The sequence below is a fragment of the Lithobates pipiens genome, unplaced genomic scaffold (assembly GCF_037356315.1).
Source record: "Lithobates pipiens isolate NorthernLeopardFrog02 unplaced genomic scaffold, aLitPip1_a1.2 Scaffold_18, whole genome shotgun sequence".
NCBI classification, from domain to species: domain Eukaryota; kingdom Metazoa; phylum Chordata; class Amphibia; order Anura; family Ranidae; genus Lithobates; species Lithobates pipiens.
In genome coordinates this window covers 487,207,580-487,233,885 of record NW_027507758.1, presented here as the reverse complement: position 1 = coordinate 487,233,885, position 26,306 = coordinate 487,207,580, and the positions used below count along the sequence as shown (strand labels likewise).

The 26,306-nt window shown below is 47.4% G+C and overlaps 1 protein-coding gene across 4 annotated transcripts in view; it reads right to left on the bottom strand.

Annotated features, from left to right (window-relative positions):
- Positions 1-26,306, bottom strand: part of SPHKAP (SPHK1 interactor, AKAP domain containing) — a 354,145-nt gene that overhangs the window by 96,053 nt on the left and 231,786 nt on the right. The gene's annotated exons all lie outside the window — the stretch shown is intronic.

Here is a 26,306-nt window from a genome sequence, read left to right as displayed (position 1 = left end):
CTCCTCTCGATCAAGCGAAGTCCTAGGACTCGCAATCACAGCCAGTGAGCCAATGAGAAGAGAGCAGGGGTGGGGCCGAGCTGCAGCTCTATGTGTCTTATGGATGCATAGAGCAGGGCTCAGGAGCAAGCACACACCAGTGCCCCTCATTGCAAGCGGCTTGCTATTGAAGGTACTGGTCAAGGAGGGGAAAACCAGGAGTGCTGGTGGTGGACCTGAGAAAAAGAGGATTGGGGCTGCTCTGTGCAATAATACCACTTTAATGCCTTATGCCAGTGATGGCGAACCTTGGCACACCAGATGTTTTGGAACTACATTTCCCATGATGCTCATGCACACTGCAGTGTAGCGGAGCATCATGAGAAATGTAGTTTCATAACATCTGAGGTGCCAAGGGTCGCCATCACTGCCTTATAATAACTATAAACCTTACAGGGAAAGCTTTGAAGATGAGTTCACCAATCGTGAGATTTTTTTTAACAACTTCTTGACCGCCGCACACTGATGTACATCTCTACTTTGGGGACGGATATCGTTGATATGGCAGCAGTTAGCTGCCATAATCCTGGTATCCCCGTGTTTGACCGGTGGTCCGGTACAAGATAAAAGTGGTCTCTGTGGTGGATTCGCCACAAGATCACTTTTATGTATGGCAGGAGAGGGGCCCCCTCCTCCCACCATGATCCGGTGCCCTCCGCCGCTTACCGGAGCCATCGGCAGTGGCGGAGGAGATCACACCTGTCCCCTTTGAGACAAGTGAGGGGAAGATGGCCCACACCCATCTCCATGACACTGCATAACATCACTTACGCCCATAGCTCTTAAAATGGGCATTTTCTTTTTTACATTTTTTAAAATGACAACATATTTTTTTTTTTTTTTTGGCATTTTACTGTGAATATGAGATCTGAGGTCTTTTTGACCCCAAATCTCCTATTATGTAAAAATCTGCTTTTTACAGGGCATGTTTACATTCATTGTAATAAGAATAAAAATGACATTTTTTTTTTTAAAAACAGGTTAAAAATAAAAAGTAAAAGGTAAAATAAATAAGAAAAAAAAAAAAAATGTAAACGCACCCTGTCTCACCGAGCTCGCGTGCAGAAGTGAACGCATACATGAGTAGTGTCCGCATATGAAAATGGTGTTCAAACCACATATGTGATGTATTGCCACGATCGGTAGAGCGAGAGCAATAATTCTAGCCCTAGACCTCCTCTGTAGCGCAAAACATGCAACCAGTAGAATTTTTTAAATGTCGCCTATGGAGATTTTTAAGGGTAAATGTTTGTCGCCATTCCACGAGCGGGTACAAGTTTGAAGCATAACATCAATCAAGCCAGTTGTTCTAAATCACATTGTGCCCGCGCATCACAGACGCTATTATACATCCTATGTGATCAATGATGGTAACTGAGGGTTCTAATAAGGGGCCACTCAATATGTGATAACATTGAGCTTTTACACTACTATATCTGAAGCATAAGCAACATATGGAACATCCATTATTAATGTAATTAAAAACATAATGCTAGAAGTGGTGATATCTAATTCTAACTTAGTATCTAATTCTAACTTAGTAAACACCATGTCCCAATGACACAGTGTAACTTGATGTACGCTAAAATAGGGGGATATATTCCTAATCCTAAAATCACCTATTATATAAAAAAATGCTACACCCATAATATTACTGTAAATACCCAAAAAAACAACCAATAGTAAATTGTATAGATTCAGTGACAGCAAGACTGGGACAATATTTAGATAAATTTTTGCAAACCAGTGTACAGAATACAAGAGCTTATTTAAAAGACACAAAGAATCTATTAAAATTAATTGGATAGTACTAACTGATAGTGATGGCCGAACGGTTCGCCCGGCGGTCGTTTCGCGGCGAATTTCCGACTTTCGCCGTCCGCGGGTTCGAACGCCTTTTTCCGTCGTTCGCCCCGGCGGACTTACGTGTTTAATGTATACAAGAACTTTAACCTTTCGTGACACGTTTATCATGTGTTACAGGACAACCAATTGAGACATGACAGCTCATGGACACTTGGACATTCCCCCTAACCTATAAATACACCCGATCCGGTGGCCATTTTACATTCTTTCTTCTGTCACTGTAGGGAAAGGATCCTGTGTGGAGTAGGGACAGAGAAAACGCTAGCTATTTGGTACACAAAAGTTCTTTTCAGGACTGGTATAGGTGTTAGGTCAGCAGCCTGAGTTTCTTTTGTCAGTTTAGATAAAGGGACAGAGCGCTGTATGCTGCTATTTTAGGGACAGCTCAGCCAGATTAGTCTTTCTTCATCATCATCATCATCATCATCATTAGCTGTTACTATCAGGTCCACAAAAGAGCTATTCCAGCTAATCGTTCCAGCCTACTCTTTTTTGCCAATTTGTATAGGGACAGGCAGGAAGCAGTGTGTCAGGCAGTGAGGATAATTTTAAAGACTTGCTGTTACTATTAGTTCCACAAAGGTTCTTTTCAGGACTGGTATCAGTGGTACGGTAATAGGCTTGTACACGTATAATATTCTTTCTTCCAAATATAGAAAGAATATTATACTTGACTGCTGCCCTTCTGCTGCAGTCTGCTAATCATTCACAACTCACTTGTTCCACAAAGCTCTTTATCAGGACTGGTAACTTGGTCTGTCTAGGGTGCTACGGTACATAGGCTTGGGTGCGGTACAGTCTGCTGTTCTGTAAGGACCGCTATCGGTCCACAATACATAGGGTTGCCGTGCACTACTGCTGACCGCTGCCCTATACTGCAGCAGTCCTTCAGCGGTATAGGGACTGACGCACAGTCTGCTAAACACTAATACACAACCTGCTTGGTCCACAAAAGTTCTTATAAGGACTGGTAACTTGGTATAGGGTGCTACGGTACATAGGCCTGAGTGCGTTACAGTCTGCTGTTCTGTAAGGACCGCTATCGGTCCACAATACATAGGGTTGACGTGCACTACTGCTGACCGCTGCCCTATACTGCAGCAGTCCTTCAGCGGTATAGGGACTGACGCACAGTCTGCTAAACACTAATACACAACCTGCTTGGTCCACAAAAGTTCTTATAAGGACTGGTAACTTGGTATAGGGTGCTACGGTACATAGGCCTGAGTGCGTTACAGTCTGCTGTTCTGTAAGGACCGCTATCGGTCCACAATACATAGGGTTGACGTGCACTACTGCTGACCGCTGCCCTATACTGCAGCAGTCCTTCAGCGGTATAGGGACTGACGCACAGTCTGCTAAACACTAACACACAACCTGCTTGGTCCACAAAAGTTCTTATAAGGACTGGTAACTTGGTATAGGGTGCTACGGTACATAGGCCTGAGTGCGTTACAGTCTGCTGTTCTGTAAGGACCGCTATCGGTCCACAATACATAGGGTTGACGTGCACTACTGCTGACCGCTGCCCTATACTGCAGCAGTCCTTCAGCGGTATAGGGACTGACGCACAGTCTGCTAAACACTAATACACAACCTGCTTGGTCCACAAAAGTTCTTATAAGGACTGGTAACTTGGTATAGGGTGCTACGGTACATAGGCCTGAGTGCGTTACAGTCTGCTGTTCTGTAAGGACCGCTATCGGTCCACAATACATAGGGTTGACGTGCACTACTGCTGACCGCTGCCCTATACTGCAGCAGTCCTTCAGCGGTATAGGGACTGACGCACAGTCTGCTAAACACTAACACACAACCTGCTTGGTCCACAAAAGTTTTTATAAGGACTGGTAACTTGGTATAGGGTGCTACGGTACATAGGCCTGAGTGCGTTACAGTCTGCTGTTCTGTAAGGACCGCTATCGGTCCACAATACATAGGGTTGACGTGCACTACTGCTGACCGCTGCCCTATACTGCAGCAGTCCTTCAGCGGTATAGGGACTGACGCACAGTCTGCTAAACACTAATACACAACCTGCTTGGTCCAGAAAAGTTCTTATAAGGACTGGTAACTTGGTATAGGGTGCTACGGTACATAGGCCTGAGTGCGTTACAGTCTGCTGTTCTGTAAGGACCGCTATCGGTCCACAATACATAGGGTTGACGTGCACTACTGCTGACCGCTGCCCTATACTGCAGCAGTCCTTCAGCGGTATAGGGACTGACGCACAGTCTGCTAAACACTAATACACAACCTGCTTGGTCCACAAAAGTTCTTATAAGGACTGGTAACTTGGTATAGGGTGCTACGGTACATAGGCCTGAGTGCGTTACAGTCTGCTGTTCTGTAAGGACCGCTATCGGTCCACAATACATAGGGTTGACGTGCACTACTGCTGACCGCTGCCCTATACTGCAGCAGTCCTTCAGCGGTATAGGGACTGACGCACAGTCTGCTAAACACTAACACACAACCTGCTTGGTCCACAAAAGTTTTTATAAGGACTGGTAACTTGGTATAGGGTGCTACGGTACATAGGCCTGAGTGCGTTACAGTCTGCTGTTCTGTAAGGACCGCTATCGGTCCACAATACATAGGGTTGACGTGCACTACTGCTGACCGCTGCCCTATACTGCAGCAGTCCTTCAGCGGTATAGGGACTGACGCACAGTCTGCTAAACACTAACACACAACCTGCTTGGTCCACAAAAGTTTTTATAAGGACTGGTAACTTGGTATAGGGTGCTACGGTACATAGGCCTGAGTGCGTTACAGTCTGCTGTTCTGTAAGGACCGCTATCGGTCCACAATACATAGGGTTGACGTGCACTACTGCTGACCGCTGCCCTATACTGCAGCAGTCCTTCAGCGGTATAGGGACTGACGCACAGTCTGCTAAACACTAATACACAACCTGCTTGGTCCACAAAAGTTCTTATAAGGACTGGTAACTTGGTATAGGGTGCTACGGTACATAGGCCTGAGTGCGTTACAGTCTGCTGTTCTGTAAGGACCGCTATCGGTCCACAATACATAGGGTTGACGTGCACTACTGCTGACCGCTGCCCTATACTGCAGCAGTCCTTCAGCGGTATAGGGACTGACGCACAGTCTGCTAAACACTAATACACAACCTGCTTGGTCCACAAAAGTTCTTATAAGGACTGGTAACTTGGTATAGGGTGCTACGGTACATAGGCCTGAGTGCGTTACAGTCTGCTGTTCTGTAAGGACCGCTATCGGTCCACAATACATAGGGTTGACGTGCACTACTGCTGACCGCTGCCCTATACTGCAGCAGTCCTTCAGCGGTATAGGGACTGACGCACAGTCTGCTAAACACTAACACACAACCTGCTTGGTCCACAAAAGTTTTTATAAGGACTGGTAACTTGGTATAGGGTGCTACGGTACATAGGCCTGAGTGCGTTACAGTCTGCTGTTCTGTAAGGACCGCTATCGGTCCACAATACATAGGGTTGACGTGCACTACTGCTGACCGCTGCCCTATACTGCAGCAGTCCTTCAGCGGTATAGGGACTGACGCACAGTCTGCTAAACACTAACACACAACCTGCTTGGTCCACAAAAGTTTTTATAAGGACTGGTAACTTGGTATAGGGTGCTACGGTACATAGGCCTGAGTGCGTTACAGTCTGCTGTTCTGTAAGGACCGCTATCGGTCCACAATACATAGGGTTGACGTGCACTACTGCTGACCGCTGCCCTATACTGCAGCAGTCCTTCAGCGGTATAGGGACTGACGCACAGTCTGCTAAACACTAATACACAACCTGCTTGGTCCACAAAAGTTCTTATAAGGACTGGTAACTTGGTATAGGGTGCTACGGTACATAGGCCTGAGTGCGTTACAGTCTGCTGTTCTGTAAGGACCGCTATCGGTCCACAATACATAGGGTTGACGTGCACTACTGCTGACCGCTGCCCTATACTGCAGCAGTCCTTCAGCGGTATAGGGACTGACGCACAGTCTGCTAAACACTAATACACAACCTGCTTGGTCCACAAAAGTTCTTATAAGGACTGGTAACTTGGTATAGGGTGCTACGGTACATAGGCCTGAGTGCGTTACAGTCTGCTGTTCTGTAAGGACCGCTATCGGTCCACAATACATAGGGTTGACGTGCACTACTGCTGACCGCTGCCCTATACTGCAGCAGTCCTTCAGCGGTATAGGGACTGACGCACAGTCTGCTAAACACTAATACACAACCTGCTTGGTCCACAAAAGTTCTTATAAGGACTGGTAACTTGGTATAGGGTGCTACGGTACATAGGCCTGAGTGCGTTACAGTCTGCTGTTCTGTAAGGACCGCTATCGGTCCACAATACATAGGGTTGACGTGCACTACTGCTGACCGCTGCCCTATACTGCAGCAGTCCTTCAGCGGTATAGGGACTGACGCACAGTCTGCTAAACACTAACACACAACCTGCTTGGTCCACAAAAGTTTTTATAAGGACTGGTAACTTGGTATAGGGTGCTACGGTACATAGGCCTGAGTGCGTTACAGTCTGCTGTTCTGTAAGGACCGCTATCGGTCCACAATACATAGGGTTGACGTGCACTACTGCTGACCGCTGCCCTATACTGCAGCAGTCCTTCAGCGGTATAGGGACTGACGCACAGTCTGCTAAACACTAACACACAACCTGCTTGGTCCACAAAAGTTTTTATAAGGACTGGTAACTTGGTATAGGGTGCTACGGTACATAGGCCTGAGTGCGTTACAGTCTGCTGTTCTGTAAGGACCGCTATCGGTCCACAATACATAGGGTTGACGTGCACTACTGCTGACCGCTGCCCTATACTGCAGCAGTCCTTCAGCGGTATAGGGACTGACGCACAGTCTGCTAAACACTAATACACAACCTGCTTGGTCCACAAAAGTTCTTATAAGGACTGGTAACTTGGTATAGGGTGCTACGGTACATAGGCCTGAGTGCGTTACAGTCTGCTGTTCTGTAAGGACCGCTATCGGTCCACAATACATAGGGTTGACGTGCACTACTGCTGACCGCTGCCCTATACTGCAGCAGTCCTTCAGCGGTATAGGGACTGACGCACAGTCTGCTAAACACTAATACACAACCTGCTTGGTCCACAAAAGTTCTTATAAGGACTGGTAACTTGGTATAGGGTGCTACGGTACATAGGCCTGAGTGCGTTACAGTCTGCTGTTCTGTAAGGACCGCTATCGGTCCACAATACATAGGGTTGACGTGCACTACTGCTGACCGCTGCCCTATACTGCAGCAGTCCTTCAGCGGTATAGGGACTGACGCACAGTCTGCTAAACACTAATACACAACCTGCTTGGTCCACAAAAGTTCTTATAAGGACTGGTAACTTGGTATAGGGTGCTACGGTACATAGGCCTGAGTGCGTTACAGTCTGCTGTTCTGTAAGGACCGCTATCGGTCCACAATACATAGGGTTGACGTGCACTACTGCTGACCGCTGCCCTATACTGCAGCAGTCCTTCAGCGGTATAGGGACTGACGCACAGTCTGCTAAACACTAATACACAACCTGCTTGGTCCACAAAAGTTTTTATAAGGACTGGTAACTTGGTATAGGGTGCTACGGTACATAGGCCTGAGTGCAGTACAGTCTGCTGTTCTGTAAGGACCGCTATCGGTCCACAATACATAGGGTTGACGTGCACTACTGCTGACCGCTGCCCTATACTGCAGCAGTCCTTCAGCGGTATAGGGACTGACGTACAGTCTGCTAATCACTAACACACAACCTGCTTGTTCCACAAAAGTTCTTATAAGGACTGGTAACTTGGTATAGGGTGCTACGGTACATAGGCTTGAGTGCGGTACAGTCTGCTGTTCTGTAAGGACCGCTATCGGTCCACAATAGATAGGGTTGACGTGCACCACTGCTGACCGCTGCCCTATACTGCAGCAGTCCTTCAGCGGTATAGGGACTGACGTACAGTCTGCTAAACACTAATACACAACCTGCTTGGTCCACAAAAGTTCTTATAAGGACTGGTAACTTGGTATAGGGTGCTACGGTACATAGGCTTGAGTGCGGTACAGTCTGCTGTTCTGTAAGGACCGCTATCGGTCCACAATAGATAGGGTTGACGTGCACCACTGCTGACCGCTGCCCTATACTGCAGCAGTCCTTCAGCGGTATAGGGACTGACGTACAGTCTGCTAAACACTAATACACAACCTGCTTGGTCCACAAAAGTTCTTATAAGGACTGGTAACTTGGTATAGGGTGCTACGGTACATAGGCTTGAGTGCGGTACAGTCTGCTGTTCTGTAAGGACCGCTATAGGTCCACAATAGATAGGGTTGACGTGCACCACTGCTGACCGCTCACCTATACTGCAGCAGTCCTTCAGCGGTATAGGGACTAAGAGTTTTGTCACAGGGTCATTTAAAAAATGACATGCAGAGGAAGAGGCAGGCCCTTCCGCAGGGGTGGTAGGGGTAGGGCAGGAGCAACAGGCTTGAGCCAAAGTGGGAAGTTGCAGAAGGTGCGTTCAATTACTTTAAAGGATGCACCAGACTTGGTTGAGTGGCTCGCTCAGCCTTACTCTTCTGCACCCTCCTCATCCTCTCGATCTGCACCCTCTTCTTCACTCTCTGCTATGTGCACCCCCAAAGACACTACCACCAACAACACGACCACCACCACCACCACCACATACCTTCCGCTTGAGTCACTGGAATTATTTTCCGATCCATATCAAGAGGACATTTCTGATGCGCAGCCACTCTTGGTATTGGATCAGGAAGAGGAGGTAGCAACAAGCGCTACTCAGCAGTCTGACGCCAGTACCCAGATCAGCCCAAGGAGGAGGTTGGTCCCCGGTGTTGCTGCCTACTCTACTTATAGCGGTGGGGAAGGTGACGTTGATGATGACGTGTCTAGTGATGTCACGTGGGTGCCCACAAGAGAGGAAGAGGAGGGGAGTTCAGAGGGAGATATGGACCAGCAGATAGGGAGGAGAAGCAGCAATGACTTACATTGCACAGCAGGGACAAAGCAGACTGCAAATGTATCAGGAGCGAGTCATCGACCATGTACGGTCACATCTGGCGCTCCCAGGACACCGGCACATGGCTCCGCAGTGTGGGCTTTTTTTAACGTGTCCGCTGCTGACAATAGCGTTGCCATCTGCAATCTTTGCAGTCAACGCGTTAGTCGCGGTAAGCCCAATACTCACCTAGGGACGACCGCCTTAAGAAGGCACATGAGCAGCCATCACCGAGCCCAGTGGGAGCAACGGAACACACAAAGCCACACTGCAGGCTCTCACCGTCCAGCCTCGTCTTCTACTTCTCCTTCTCCTCTCTCCTCACAATTGTCCTCCACTCCACCTTCCATCACGCCAAGCTCACATTTTTCTGCAAAAAGGCAGGCTTCCGTGGGCCTAATGTTTGAGCGTAAAAAAATGATGACGCCGGATAACCCTCTTGCCCAACGGTTGGCGGCTGGCTTGTCAGAACTCATAGCCCGCCAACTACTGCCATATAAACTGGTGGACTCGGAGGCCTTTCGCAAATTTGTGGCCATTGGAACACCACAATGGAAGGTCCCAGGAAGGAAGTATTTCTCAGAGAAGGGCATCCCAGAGCTATATGGCCATGTTCAGCGGCAAGTGAATGTATCTCTGGCACACAGTGTCGGTGCCAAGATACATCTGACCACAGACACGTGGTCTAGCAAACACGGGCAGGGAAGGTATATCAGTTTTACTGCCCACTGGGTGAACCTTCTGACGGCCGTCAAGCATGTAACCCGTGGCACCCGTGTAGATTTGGTTTTACCGCCACGGATTGCATGCAGGCCTGACTCTTCTTCTCCTCCTCCTACTCCATCCTCCTCCCTCTCCTCCTCAGCTGCCTCCTCCTTTTCCGCTGCTAGCGTCTCTTCCACTGCACCGCCCAAGCTCCCCAGAACCTATTCCACATGCCAGGTGAGACGTTGCCATGCCGTGCTGCGTCTGTTGTGCCTGGAAGCAAAGAGCCACACTGGCCCGGCACTCCTTTCAGCTTTGCGTTCACAGGCAGATGAGTGGCTAACACCGCTCAATTTGACAGTTGGTAAAGTGGTGTGTGACAACGGTGCCAATCTGCTTAGCGCATTGAAACAGGGCAAAATCACGCACGTGCCGTGCATGGCACACGTCTTAAACTTGGTCGTGCAGCGATTCCTTGTCAAATACCCTGGGGTCCAGGACATCTTGCGGCAGGCAAGGAAAATCTCGGCCCATTTCAGAAGATCTTACACGGCCATGGCTCGCCTTGCTGACATTCAGCGGCGACACCATCTGCCGGTCAGACGTCTTATTTGCGATTGCCCGACGCGATGGAACTCAACCTTCTATATGCTTGATAGGCTGCTCCAGCAGAAACGTGCAGTTAACGTCTACCTGTATGAACTCTGCGAAAGAAACGGTTCTGGGGAGCTGGGTTTTTTTTCACCGCGCCAGTGGCTGCTCATGCGCGACACATGCAGACTTCTGCGGCCATTTGAGGAGATCACCAAACTGGTCAGTTGCAGCCATGGCGCCATCAGTGACATGGTACCTTATGCCTTCTTTCTGGAGCGTGCATTGCGTCGTGTCATTGATCAGGCTGTGGAGGAGCAGGAGCGGGAAGATGAGGAAGTCGCAATGCTGGATGAATTCCCAGGGGGGGCTACTCTATCTGAGACAAGTCAACAACAGGAGTCTGATGAGGAGTCAGAGGAGGATGGTGCCGGGGCGGATGAGCAGGAGCAAGAAGAGCATGCTTTAAACCTTTCTGGGATCCCTGTTGTGCGAGGATGGGGAGAGGAGAATGAAGAGGACGACATTATCCTGGATGATGAGCAGGAGCCAGGCCACCACACCGCTTCCACTTTAGTGCAAATGGGGGCCTTCATGCTCCAGTGTTTTAATAGGGACCCCCGTATAAAAAGCATGAGGGTCAAGGACCAGTACTGGGTGGCAACGTACTTAGACCCCCGGTACAAACACAAAATGGCGGAAATGTTACCGCCGTCGCAGAGGGCTGTCAGAATGCAGCACTTCCAGGCCTTGCTTCGAGAAATGCTGCATTCTGCTTTTGCGTGCGCTGGCAGAGGAGCAATTCCCACTCCCAGAGAAGGATTTGCGGGTACCAATCCAACAGCGCCTGCAAGAAGAGGCCGGTTTGAAGATGTGTTGGTGACTTCGGATATGAGGTCATTCTTTCAGCCGACCCATCGACAGGTGTCATCCGGATCCAGCATCAGGGAACGCCTAGACCGTCAGGTGTCCGACTACATTGGGTTAACGGCCGATGTGGACGCTCTGAGGAGTGATGAACCCCTAGACTACTGGGTGGGCAGGCTTGACCTCTGGCCAGAGCTTGCCCAATTTGCAATCGAACTGTTGGCTTGCCCCTCATCCAGTGTCCTGTCCGAAAGGACGTTCAGCGCAGCAGGGGGGATTGTGACCGATAAGCGTACTCGCCTAGCTCACCACAGTGTTAACTACCTCACATTTCTAAAAATGAATGAGGCATGGATCTCGGAGGAATTCAACACATGTGATCAGTAGACCATGTATATGTCTATAAACAATTTTTGGAATCAAGCACACAGACCTTCTTAATTCATTTGGCTCACTTCCCTGACCCAAAAAAGCACACCGTACTATATGCCCCTACCCTCCTCTTTGAAGAGGTTGAGCGGTGTCATATTTCTACTGGGGCTGCTTATTATGAGGGGTTCCCACCATCCCTGTGCTGTGCTGACTTCCTCCTGGGGGTTCTTATTATGAGGGGCTCCCACCATCCCTGTGCTGTGCTGACTTCCTCCTGGGGGTTCTTATTATGAGGGGATCACACCATCCCTGTGCTGTGCTGACTTCCTCCTGGGGCTGCTTACGGTGCTGCTGTCAGCGCTGTATGTCACGGAGCTGCTGTCAGCGCTGTATGTCACGGAGCTGCTGTCAGCGCTGTATGTCACGGAGCTGCTGTCAGCGCTGTATGTCACGGAGCTGCTGTCAGCGCTGTATGTCACGGAGCTGCTGTCAGCGCTGTATGTCACGGAGCTGCTGTCAGCGCTGTATGTCACGGAGCTGCTGTCAGCGCTGTATGTCACGGAGCTGCTGTCAGCGCTGTATGTCACGGAGCTGCTGTCAGCGCTGTATGTCACGGAGCTGCTGTCAGCGCTGTATGTCACGGAGCTGCTGTCAGCGCTGTATGTCACGGAGCTGCTGTCAGCGCTGTATGTCACGGTGCTGCTGTCAGCGCTGTATGTCACGGAGCTGCTGTCAGCGCTGTATGTCACGGAGCTGCTGTCAGCGCTGTATGTCACGGAGCTGCTGTCAGCGCTGTATGTCACGGAGCTGCTGTCAGCGCTGTATGTCACGGAGCTGCTGTCAGCGCTGTATGTCACGGTGCTGCTGTCAGCGCTGTATGTCACGGAGCTGCTGTCAGCGCTGTATGTCACGGAGCTGCTGTCAGCGCTGTATGTCACGGAGCTGCTGTCAGCGCTGTATGTCACGGAGCTGCTGTCAGCGCTGTATGTCACGGAGCTGCTGTCAGCGCTGTATGTCACGGAGCTGCTGTCAGCGCTGTATGTCACGGAGCTGCTGTCAGCGCTGTATGTCACGGTGCTGATGTCAGTGCTCTGTATTACGGTGCTGCTGTCAGTGCTCTGTATCTCCTGCACCCTCTTGTTTGCCTACCCTGGTCCCTGACCTTCCCTCTCCTCCATTGCCTTCATTAGCTCCATAGTCCTGAATTGTCAGAACAATTTCCCAAATAAAAAAAAAATGCTTGTAGTTATCGATCCCAAATTCACCTCATACATGTATTATGCTATTGTCCAGGTGGTGGGACTACGTGCTACCCCCTAATAATTACCCCGTGGCCGCAAATTCGACCTAAAGGTTTGCGAAATTCGCCTCCCATTGAAGTCAATGGAGCCCGCGGCGAACGGTCGTTTTCGCGAACGTTTGTGTCCGTTCGCGTTTCGCGTTCGCGAAACGTCCCGTCGGAAGTTCGTCCATCACTACTAACTGACACACCAGAGATTTTTTTAGTTACAGTAGATGTTTCTTCTCTTTATAGTGTGATCCAGCATGATGATGCTCTTTTGGCCCTGAATTGGGCCTTGAGCCAAAGAGGACATTCCTCATGAGCAAAAAATATTTTTAGGGCAAGCCTTAGATTTTTGTCTATCTCACAGTTACTTCTGGTACAATTAATGTTTTTACGCGCAGAAAAGAGGGGTCGCTATGGGTGCTAAGTTTGCGCCGAGTATAGCGAATTTATTTATGGCATAATGGGAGGACAAGGTGGTATTTTTAAACCAGAACAGTTCCTTAAAGTTCTACAAGAGGTTCATTGATGATCTGTTTTTTGTATGGGAAGGCTCAGAGGCCTCATTACATGATTTCATGGGACATCTAAACTCCAATATTAATAACATTCGTTTGGAGTATGAATTTAGTAAAGAGAGCATTCATTTTTTACATGTGGAAATAATGAGGCGTGGGCATGGTTTAGTAACAAAAGTATATTTTAAACCGACAGATCGCAATAGTTATTTACCTGTTTCTAGTGGACATCACCCTCAGTGGTTGAGAAATATCCTGAAGGGACAAATAATGAGGATACGCAGAAATTGCACAGATGACGAAGATTTCTGGGCGCAATCAGACGTTATCAAAAAACGTTTTTTAGAGAAGGGTTATGAAGAATGGAGATTAAATAAAACAATAATAGAAGTAGGTAACCTAGCAAGGGCTAAATGCCTGGAGGACAAATCAAAAATAAGTGGGTCAAAACAGGAATGGAGTTTCTTTTCTGATTTCCATTACCAGTATAAAGATATAGAGAACATTTTTAATGAGCATTGGCATATTTTACGCCTGGATAAGAATTTGAGTGAGGTTTTACCAGATAAACCATCTTTTGTGTATCAGAAAGCTCCAAATTTGGGCGATAAGTTAGTAAAGAAAGTTCTGAATCCCCCCAAACGTCCAGTCTCTTTTTGGGAACAAGGAGGTTTCTTCGCCTGTAGGAGATGCCCTACGTGTATAAAGATATCACATCCGGTTAGGGGTTTGACCGAGTTTACTTTGTCTGGTAATAATCGCACCTTTGCGATTAAAGAATTCATTTCATGTAACACGACACATGTAGTGTACGTGTTACAATGTCCATGTAATCTCATGTATGTGGGGAGAACCAAACGCACTTTAAAAAAGCGGGTATCTGAACATTTGTACAATATAGAGATAGGGTACAAGGATCACAGTGTCTCCCTTCATTTAAAAAAATACCATAATCAATATCCCTCTTTGTTAAAATTTTGGGGTGTAGACAAAGTTCTGCCGAACTGGAGGGGTTCAAATATGGTCAGAGAAATTTCAAAGAAAGAGTCACAATGGATATATTCTATGAATACCTTATCGCCAAAAGGGTTAAATGTCGAATTAGACGTTAATTGTTTTATTAGTAATTATTGATATCCCTTTGCCATTTATGTGCTATTTTTTTAGTAATTGATACTCCTCCGCCATTTACTTGCATTTTTATTGTGTTCAGAATAGGAGATAAATATGGATGGACCCTTTTTTTTATATAAATTTGTAATTTTATATATGTTTTTATTGATTTTTTTGGGGTATTTACAGTAATATTATGGGTGTAGCATTTTTTTTATATAATAGGTGATTTTAGGATTAGGAATATATCCCCCTATTTTAGCGTACATCAAGTTACACTGAGTCATTGGGACATGGTGTTTACTAAGTTAGAATTAGATATCACCACTTCTAGCATTATGTTTTTAATGACATTAATAATGGATGTTCCATATGTTGCTTATGCTTCAGATATAGTAGTGTAAAAGCTCAATGTTATCACATATTGAGTGGCCCCTTATTAGAACCCTCAGTTACCATCATTGATAACATAGGATGTATAATAGCGTCAGTGATGCGTGGGCGCAATGTGATTTAGAAAAGGGTTGAAATGTAGAATTTGGAGCCACTGTTAGAAACAACATGTGATGCGGACTGTCATTTGGGACGCGCGTGCGCAACGCGATACCGGAGATTGTGGTAACTATGGGCGGATGTTCATTCGCCCCTATGTTGAATCTATGGATACGGCGCTGTGTAAGGTGTGCGCCGTAGGGTATGCAACGATTCAGTGAGAGCGGGCGGAAGTATGGAAGCCCCATTCACTGTGTGCGTGGTCCCATTGTTGTCCCATGTGACCGCGCGGCGCCGCATAATGACATCACCAAAATGGCGGCGTGGTTATTCAAACAGGGACAGCGGTGGACACCCACAAAAATGAGGTAATTAAACAGATCAATTTATTTTAATTGCACACATTATATAAAGGAAGCGAGTACGGGCACCGGCACCTTCAGATGATGTCTAATAACAGATGAAACGCGTCACTGTAACGGTGCAGGAAAGGACTGGAAGTGAAGGCCATAGGAATATAACTATATGAGAGCCTAATGCAGTCCAGAGGGAAGGTGATCCTGACAATCTTTCTATGTTCATGATTTGAAATGCCTATGGGAAATTGTCGTTTGTGAGTGTTTTTTTTTTTGCTGTTTTACTCTAATAAATTTAATCCGTTTTTACGGTATCACACTATATATGTCTTCACTTTTATCCATATTACAACCATTGGGGAAGGTGAAAGCAGTGACCTCAACCATGTTCTAAGGGAGGATGATGAAAAGTGTATCAACCAGTATTGAGGAGACCCATAAGTATATATGATGTGCTGACTTCGCCTGTTCACTTCGGTAAGAGTATTACCAAAGGGAGTGTTCCACTTAACACAAACCCCCCCGACTGTGGAAATTACGTGTGGAGGTGTTGCAAGAAGTACGGTGGTGGGGAATAACAGTTTCCAGCACAGAGGACCCACATTGGATTCATTCCTTCCCTTTTGAACTATTCCCTCTGGGGGATTGGTTGTACGCATATGTAATTCCTCCCATGTGCACAATGCAGACGAGAGAGAGAGAAAAACTTTGTTTGGACTACGTTGCAGACTATTTTAAGCCATGTGGCGTTATTGATTGTTTTATTTTATTCCATTTTATTTAATTATATATATGCTGGTCATATGGAATATGTACATATATATTATTTGAATTGATTTATTATCAGCAATTATATATATATTATTTATCAGCAAATATTCAGCAGATATTCACTTACATACAGCGCTGCTCTCAAGTGGGTGAGTGGATGTGTGTAACAATGAGGTTGCATATCATCTACTGTGACAACTGGCTTGATTGATTTTTGTATGAACAGATTCTTACGAGTAAGGAATTTAAGCAGCTGCATGATTGGTGCATCCGAGGCTGGGAGGCCTGTCTATTTTGTGGAGGCCTTGTTCCATCCTTCCTGGAGCGGTGAGTCCTTACCTGGGGGCACTGGTGGCTGCATTGGAGAGGTGGAGAGAAGAGAGGGAGAGAAGGTGACAGCCCTGGTGCCGTTCCCTGCTGACTTTCATACTGGACAGCTGCACTGACTGTACTGCATATTCCCAGGAGCCTTACTACACCTTCCCAATACCTAGCTGGACTGTATGCACACTATTTTGTCTTGTCTCTGGCTGTGTGAGGATTTTTGGGGCTACCAGAACTGTGTGTGGGTTTTTTTTTTTTTTTTTTTTTTTTTTTTTTTTCCTTTTTTTTGCTATCCTTATCCTCCACCTGTAGCTGACTGTCCTAAAAGGGCCGCACTGTCCTCTCTACCCACACATTTGCTTCAGGCCGGCTTGCCCGTCATCTTTTCCTCATGCCCTCCAAGGGCAAGTCTGCGGCCAAGAAAGCACAGTTGCAGCCTGCGCAGTCTCCCAGTGATCTTCTCAATCAATTCAAGGCTTTAATGGCGGATATGGAGCAGGCGGCTCCTCAGGAGGCTAGTCCATCTGCACCCACTTTGCCTCCAACTAATGATACCTCGGTTATTCTGGCAGCGATCGAGCAAAGCAGAACATCCTTGTTGGTGCGCATAGACCACCTGGCGGAGGAATGCAACCTTATAAGAGCGGATTTTGATAAATTCCGGGGCAGGCTCTCAGAGACTGAATCGCGCATCTCTGTGGCGGAGGATACTGCTCACCGTCATGATGAGGCCATACAAGCGCTGCAGCGTACGGTTCAGACTCTGGTGGCCAAGTCCGACGACGCTGAAAACCGCTTGCGCAGGAACAATGTCAGGGTCTTGGGCCTGCCGGAGGGAGCAGAGGGGGACCGTCCAGCTGAATTTGCCGAAAATTTCTTTAAATCGCTGCTTCACTTGACCGACGTCCCACCGACGTATGTGGTGGAGAGAGCTCACAGGGTCCCGACCAGTCGGGGTCCCCCGGGGGCCCCCCCTAGACCCTTCTTGGTACGCTTTCTCAATTTTCGGGACCGAGATCGGATTCTGCGTGAGGCTCGTAAACATCAGACCCTGTCTTTTGAGAACACGGTGGTGCATTTTTATCCGGATTTCTCTGCAGATCTTCAGAGACGACGCAAGACATTTACCGACGTCAGAAGGAGGCTTCGTGAGCGTGAGTTGAAATACTCTATGCTTTATCCCAGCCGACTGCGGGTGCAACATGAAGGATCGGTGAAATTCTTTGAGTCTCCCGCGGAAGCGGATCAATGGCTTCGGTCGCTGTAACTGGCCTGCTAGGTCGCTCCTGCTTACCTGACGGCGAACTGATCTGCAGCTACCTGTTTTGTTTTTTTTTTTTTGTTTTTTCCTTCTTTTTTGTTGCCTCATGTGGTTGATACCCAGCTACGGGGTGGCCTGTCTTCCCTACATAAGTGACTCCTCCTGGAATGCACTGGCTGTCCACCAAGCAGCCTGATGTATTTTGGCTGGGGTGGGGGGTGGGTGGTGGTGGTTGATGGCGGCTTTTCCTGTACGGTCTCCTGCAGGCCCCCTGCCTTGGGTGGGGCCGCATCTCATGGTTGCCCATATCATTCTTTTTTCTTTTTTGTGTTTTTACCCCCCACTTGGATGAACGGGCTGGTGGGAGACAGGTGGAAGCGCAGGCTATCCGGATTTCCATACCGAAGGATGGACAGAATGTGAGTGGAGTGGGAGCTCCAGGCACGTGAACACTATGTCCATGTAATTTTTGACTTTTGGTTTACACTTGAACCTCTTTTTGCGGTTCTAGGGCTTATACTTTTTGTCTAGTGGTCCTTTTTTGACCCATCAAGGCTATGCCTTCCGGGACTGTTTTTGGACACAGTTTTGGGATAAGCTGCGTGTACGTGTTTTGTTATGTTGTTGCACAGCAGCAGGGTGTTCTTGGGTTCTACAGGGTAATGGGTGGGAGAGGTGCAGCCCTCCAAGGTACATTGTTTATCTATATGCTTAATGTTGTCTCTGATTTCAGTCTGCAATTGTATGTATCACTGATGTCATTAGTACTTTACTGTCAGTTTAATGAGTCACGTGGGGGATGATGGCGGGATCGGGGTTTAATGTGGTTTCATGGAATGTTAGAGGTCTTAATGATAAATTCCGTAGAGCTTTAATGTTTCAATATCTAAAAACGTTCAAGCCTGCTGTGGTATTTTTGCAAGAGACGCATCTGGATGGGAGCAGGGTGCTGGCCTTGCGCAGAGCCTGGATACAAAGAGCGCTGCATGCTACATACTCTACTTATTCCAGGGGAGTATCAATTTTAATTAGCAAGGAGGTACCGTGCACCATTCACCATGTGATCTCAGACCCGGGTGGTAGGTTTCTGGTGGTTGTGGCAGATATTGGGGCGTGTAAAATGGTTTTGGTGAATATTTATGTCCCACCCCCATTCCAGATTCAGATCCTGTATGACCTTTTGGGTAAACTGGTGCCCTTCGTGCATCTCCCTCTCCTTATAGCCGGGGACTTTAATGCTATCCTCTCTACTGCTTTGGACTCGTCTAATGCATCTAGGGTGGCGTCGGCCGACCTCTCTGCCTGGGCGGCGGCTGCTTCCCTGACAGAGATTTGGCGTTGGAAAAACCCTGTCACAAGAGGTTACTCACACTTATCGAAAACTCATAAATCCTCTTCGAGAATAGACCTAGCATTTGCAAATTCGGCTATGCTTCAATTGGTAGGGGGGGCAAAATATTTAGCGGGTGGTATTTCTGACCATTCGCCCTTGTCAATTTACATTGGATCCACCATAGATCCTGCGGGGAGAGGGTGGAAATTGAACCCGGGGTGGTTGGAGGTGGAGGAGGTGTCCTCTCAGGTGGCGCCACATTTTGCACATTATTGGGAGGATAATGAGGGGTCTGCCGACGCCACCATTGTTTGGGATGCCTTTAAGGCCTGCATGCGGGGGCACTATATTTCGGCCATCAAACAGGCCCGCAGGTCCCATAATCAAATAGATCAAGAATTACAGGACAGGGAGAGGGTGTGCTCCATGGAGCACGCGGACAACCAGTCTGCTGCCACTTATGGTGCATTGTTGGAGGCAAGACGTGCTTTGGCACTCCATTACTCTGATCTAACACACACCTCTAGGACGAAACTGGCTGAATCCATCTTTGAACAAGGGGACAAGAACGGTAAACTTTTGGCCATGCTAGTGGCCGAGCAAAGGGTGCAAACTAATATTCCCTGTATTAAAAACGCTCAGGGGGACCTATTGACTACCCCGACGGACGTACTAGATACGTTTGTGGAATATTTTAAGACCCTGTATGCACCCATACCGACCTATGACATAGCGGAGCTGGATGGGTTGTTAGCATCACTGCAGGTCCCGAGACTGTCTGAGGGGGATAGGGACTTTTTGGAGGCTGACATCACGACTGAGGAAATTGAGAAAGCTATTAGGTCTTTCCCTCCCCGTAAATCCCCGGGGCCTGATGGCTTCGGCAGCGAGTGGTATAGGCTGCACATGGAGGATCTGGTTCCTCGACTTAAAAATCTGTACGAGTACTGCCTGGAACACAGGTGTCTCCCGGCCTCTTTGCTGGAGGCACAGGTGATCCTGCTGCCGAAGCCAGGTAAGGACCCCCTGTTGTGTTCTTCTTATAGACCGATCGCACTGCTGAACCAGGACTTAAAAATTCTAACGAAGGTACTGGCTACCAGACTCTCTCAGGTTATCACGACATTGGTTGACATAGATCAGACGGGGTTTATTCCGCAGAAATCTACTGACACAAATTTGCGCAGATTGTTCACCCACCTACAGATTGAACACACTGACAAGGGATCTAGAGTGGTAGTTTCTTTGGATATGGCCAAGGCCTTTGATTCCGTAGACTGGCAGTATATGTTGACAGTTATGAGGAGAATGGGCTTTGGGGAGACCTATGTGACCTGGATCTCTCTACTTTACAGTGCTCCACAGGCCGGTATCAAGATAGCCAATTCAGTCTCACCCCAATTTGGCGTCCACAGGGGCACGCGTCAGGGGTGTCCTCTATCCCCGTTCTTATTCGCATTAGCCATAGAACCGCTGGCTATAGCCCTGAGGCTGTCGCCTGGGGTAGGAGCACTGGAGGTGGGGGGTATTAAGGAGTGTATAGCGCTTTATGCAGATGACATGCTCCTCTTCTTGAAGGATGCAGGGCCATCTTTGGAGGCGGTGTTTGGGGTGCTCGACAAATTTGCTGAGTTCTCCGGGCTCAGGGTTAATTGGGAGAAATCAAACGTGATGGCTATTGACGGGGAGGCGCGAGAGGTGGCGACCGCTAGGGTCCCCATCGCCTGGGTGCAAGAATTTAAATATTTGGGAGTGCGAGTTTCACCACGAGTGGGCGACTTTATGTCTCTGAATCTTCTCCCCCTGCTAGCCAGGGTTAAGGTGCAGCTGGAAGCTTGGAAGCATCTGCCGCTGTCCCTTATTGGTAGGGTTAACCTGCTCAAAATGAAGGTTCTGCCTGTATTTCTTTATCTTTTACGTAATTCTCCTGTTTGGATTCCCTGCTCATTTTTTCGGAGGGTGAATAGTCTTTTTGGATCCTTTTTATGGGCTGCTACGCACCCCCGTATAGGTCTCAGGGTTTTGCAGGAGCCGTGGGGTCAAGGTGGCTTGGCATTGCCGGATCTTTTTAAATATTATCTGGCTGGGCAAATGGTAGTCGCCAGACGGTGGCTGACACGGGAGGACGGGGATTCGGCAAATGTACTGGAGGCAGCTCTTTTGGGCTCATATGAGAGCCTGTCCTATTTGGTGTATAGAGGTCCAGGGGCTTCACGAGCGCTGACGGCCTCTATGCGGGCAACGATCCGGGCCTGGGGGAAAGCGCAGACCTTAATGAAACAGCCAGAAGGGAGTTGGTCTCCTGACACTCCTCTATGGTTCAATCCTAAATTGTCCCATTTTGGGGACATACCGGATCCGGTGATATGGGCCAGGGTAGGTGTTAAACAGCTTAAGCATGTGGTGGGAGGGGGGCAGCTTTTGACGTTTGATCAGCTTAAGGTGCAACATGATCTTCCCAATTGGTATTTTTTTCGGTACCTACAGTTGCGGCACGCTTTTCTCTCTCAGTTCGGTCCTGGGACTTTGCAGTTGGGAGTGTCACCTCTGGAACTTGTGCTGCGGACGGACGACCTGAAAAAGCCTCTGTCCGTTGTGTACAAAATGTTGTTCTCGGACAGGCCGAAACCTATACAACAATGTAGAGAAGTTTGGAGTGCCTTGGTACCTGACTTTGGAGGGGAGGATTGGGACGACATGTGGGGATACCCGTTCCAGACCCTAGTATCGGCCAGAGACAGACTTATCCAGTTTAAAATCCTACATAGAGTATACTACACCCCTGCCAGACTGGCTAGAATTTACGGTACGGGGACGGGGGGATGTTGGCGTTGCACAGCTGACCGGGCTGATTTTGACCATGTGTTTTGGCGGTGCCCGCGGATTGAGGAGTTCTGGAGGGGAGTGACACAGGTTATGCAATCTGTCCTTTCGGTGCCGATTCCAGTCACAGTTGCGGTATGTTTGCTCGGATTGGTGGAGGAGTTGGCACCTCGAAAGGCGCAAAGGACTCTGATTTCTCTGGCGCTGTTTTATGCCCGCAAATCTATCCTGCTATGTTGGAAGAAACCTGAACCTCCTACAGTTTCTTATTGGAAAGGTTTAATTAATAAAGCTTTACCGTTCTATAAAGCCACTTATCTCAGCAGAGGGTGTCCTAACAAATTTGAGAGGGTGTGGAGGTGTTGGCTTGATGCCGCAGACACTGTGAATTGATCGCTAGGTGGGTGGTGTACTCCTTGTGTGTTGGGTGAGGGGCGGGGTAGGAAGGGGCTACCCCTTTGGGTTGGCTTGTATCCCCATTTTGGGTTGCTAAATACTCAGTAACGGTACAAACAATGTGTTTTTTATCTGTGTGATGCTGTCGATGATCACAGACTGAACTTCAGGAGGTGAATGGAGGGCTGCACGGGAGGGAGTTTTGTCGGGCGGGGGGAGGGAATGGTTGGGAAGGGCGGGGGGGAGGTTATGTTTGTATGTTTGTATGTTATTAATGTGTTGAAAAATTTTCAATAAAAAATAAATTTATAAAAAAAAAAAGCAGCTGCATGATTTGGAAACTTTACGGTCTCCAGTAAAAGATACTCATTGGTGTATCAGCGCTTGTGTTTATACTGATTGTAGACGCGGGGCACGATAGTGTAAAACATTTTGGGATTGAAGCATAACATGTTGGGTATCAATTTACTCGGTGTAACATTATTGTTCACTGTTGTCTTATTTTTTTAATTAAAAAATTTATTTATTTTTTAAAAAAAAGGTGTGCTTCTAAGACCACTGCGCAAATACGGTGACAGAAAGTATTGCAATGACCGCCATTTTATTCTCTAGGATGTTAGAAAGAAAATGTATAATGTTTGGGGGTTCTAAGTAATTTTCTAGCAAAAAATAAATAAAAATTTTTTAACTTGTAAACACCACATCTAAAAAAGAGGCTCGGTCTTAAAGTGGTTAATCCTGAATTGTTGGTGTTTTGTGTGGGATAAAGGAGGCCAGACTCCCCTGCCCAGACACTGAATGTTGTTTATTTCCACCCCCCATTGCAGGTCATTTTATTCATTTCTTAAATGTAATGAACTGAAAATGTATTGCTTACAGTAAAGAGAAAAACTGCAATGCTGTTATTTTATACAACAGTAATTTTACTCCCAAAACCACTTATAATAGATTTTTAATGGACAAACACTGACTTCATTAAACTCACATTAGTAGAACATTAGCTGCTAGCATTAATGGACAGAAAGGGTCCAGGTGAAGGGAAACAAGAATCCTTTTAAAATAAAATCATTTAAAAAGTTCAGAATTAGAATTATATGAAGAAAGCCCATGAAACAAGTCAAGGTAAATATATCACAGCATCAGAGTGCAAGACTAATGCCGCGTACACACAACCAGACTTTCCGGCAGACTAGGTCCGACGAAATCAGTCCGTCGGACAATCCGATCGTGTGTGGGCTAATCCGATTGTTTTTCATTTTAAAAATCCAGACCTAGAAGTAGAACTTCAAATCTATCCGACTGACTCAATTCCTATCGGGAAAACCGTTCGTCTGTATGCTGGTTCAACGGACCAAATACGACGCAAGGGAAGCTATTGGCTATTGGCTATTGAACTTCCTTTTTAGTCCCATCTTACGTCATCACGTTCAAAACTAACGGACTTTCGAACGGACTTAGTCTGATTGTTTGTGGCCAAGTCAGTTCGTTCGAAAGTCCGTCGGAACTCCGCTAAAAAGTCAAAAATTGTTAACGCAATTTTCTTTGCCTTTTGAATTGGCATCAATGCCCATTTAGCCACGCTAGCTTTCAGCCGCGTTTCTACCTATGGGAGCCCATTGATTTGAATAGAAGTTGCACCAGACGTCGGATCAAGATGATTCGACTTGTGTGCTGAGAATCTTAAAAGGGAATCCCGACAAAATTTTGCGGAAGGTTTATTTTTGACGTCTTTTATTTAGGTGAATGGGTAGGGGTACGATGTACCCCATAATCAGTCACCTAGGGTGGGGGGCTGTGATCTGGGGGGCCCCTTGCTAAAGGGGGCTTCCAGATCACGATAAGTCCCTGCCCACAGACCCCGACAACCACCGGGCCAGCGTTGTCGGGAAGAGTCCTTTGTCCTCATCAACATGGGTACAAGATGCTTTGTGGTGGGGGGGTCCCAGGGGCCCCCTCTCCCCCAAAGAACCCACACCCCATGTTGAGGGCATGTGGCCTGGTATGGTACAGGAGAGGGGGGGGGCTCTCAGCACACAAGTTGCACTGCAAGTCAGATTGCCTTGATCTGACTTCTGGTGCAACATCTATTCAAATCAATGGGAACCATTGATTTTGAATAGAGGCAGAGAAATGCTGAAGGGTGCATAACGCTGTGTATACAGCATTAAGCCCCGTTAAATCACGTTAACACCTTTTACCGGCGTCTGGTGTTTTTACAGCTCTAGCGCTGGAGCCTCAGAACGCACTGGTCCTGGGTTTCTTTTTGGAGCTTAAAAATGCCTATGCCACTTACAGCTCAAAAGTGCATTGGTGGGCATGAGGGCATAGGCTAACATGGAGAGGCGTTTTTAAGCTGCAAAAAATGCTCAAAAATATGGCTGTAAAAACCTCCGTGGGCATGATGCCTAAATGTGAAAGAAAAAATATTCAGGGCCTAAATTTTGAATAGGCTTTTAGGTATATTTTTTAAAATCATAGCGGATCTAGAAAATGGAAATGAAGCCAGCTAGTGGATAGAGTATTATATTCAATCTTCTGCTCGTGCTGCTCACAAAGCAGCTCCGCTGAATTATTCCTCCAGAAACTATTCATTCAGCAATGATACGCTGAGTAGGAGGGGCAGATGCAGACGAATGAAAAAAATAATAAAATGTGACTGGCGGCTCCAGTTTTGTTTTATTTGACTACACCTATGCCCTTTAGACAGGTTTCAACAAACATAAACTGCACCAAAGGATCTTGGAAATGCATGCTGGAATTGCTGCTATGGCCTATATAAAGCCTATGCACACTGGGTGCTTAGCTCCAGTGCATAAGTCTCTGAGATTTAGCTGTGAGCAGAGGGCAGAGGTACACCATCCTGGCCCACTGCTGGCAGCCTGTCAAAAATATCCAGAGGCATCTGCAGTTGTTCAGTGCACCTAGTGGTACTTACTTTTAGACAGTGGCAAAGCTAGACATTCCTTCACCCGGGGCAAAGACTCAGTTTGGTGCCCCCTCTCATCCCAAGAGAGAAGTTCTCTATCCACACACCCCCAGCCCCTGTCCGGAGAGAGAAGTTCAAGTGCAATAAGTAAATAAGCCATATGAAGGTAATATATAAATTGCTAATATTTCAAATTTTGGGTGTATGTAGGTTCGTGTATAGGTAAAGGAGAAAAAGGAGAGAAAGGGGCGCCTCTGGGTGCAGATTTTTTTAAAAGGTTTTATTTTTCAGTGTAAAAAACATAAAATTTTGCACTCACATTTAGTAGGCAAAAAGTAAGCATTAAACACCAGGGGTCATCTGGTATATCTGATTTTTGGGACGTCAGCCAGTGGTCCGGTCCACATCTGTCATCTCATCGCGTTGTTCCTGTTCCTCTCACATGCTGTCCACTGCAGGTGTTTTGTATGAAGCAGCCGGCTTGTGGTGGTGTATAGGCACTATGCATATATTAGTGCGCTGTGCATTTATGTGTGCTATTATGTATTAAGGATCCTTGCTGGATTACCAAGGAGCTGATTTCCCTTCAAGATTGACACAGTGGGGGGTTATTTATGAAAGGGAAATAGACTTTGCACTGAAAGTGTACTTGTAAGTGCAGTTGCTCTAAATCTAAGGGGTAGATCTGAAATGAGTGGAAGCTCTGCTGATTTTATCATCCAATCATGTGCAAGCTAAAATGCTGTTTTTTATTTTCCTTGCATGCCCCCCTCGGATCTACAGCGACTTTACTTCAAAGTGCACTGAAAGTGCAAAGTGGATTTTCCTTTAGTAAATATCCCCCAGTGTCACAGTCAACCCCCGGGTTCTGCTGCCTGGATCCCTTCAGCAAAGCTGACACCTGCTCCCCCCTGGTTCTGGCATGGACAGTGTAGCAGGCTGAATCCCCAGCTGGGGTCCTGATCCTGGCTCCATCTGCCCTTCAATCAGCGGCATTGTGGCACAGGCTCAATGTCACACCGGGCAGCCAGTGGTGTGAGTTGGGCAGCTCCCTAAATACAAGTGCAGCTCAGCTCATGTCAGTGAGTCTGTGACACACAGAGTGACAGAACTGGTCCAGACCAATCCAACCTCGCATAACCATAACCCAGCTAGTGTCAGAAGGCAGCTGGACAGTCATCCATTCCAACTCTCTCAATGTGGTTCCCAGGGTGGGGGGGAGGGGGGCTTCTTTCAT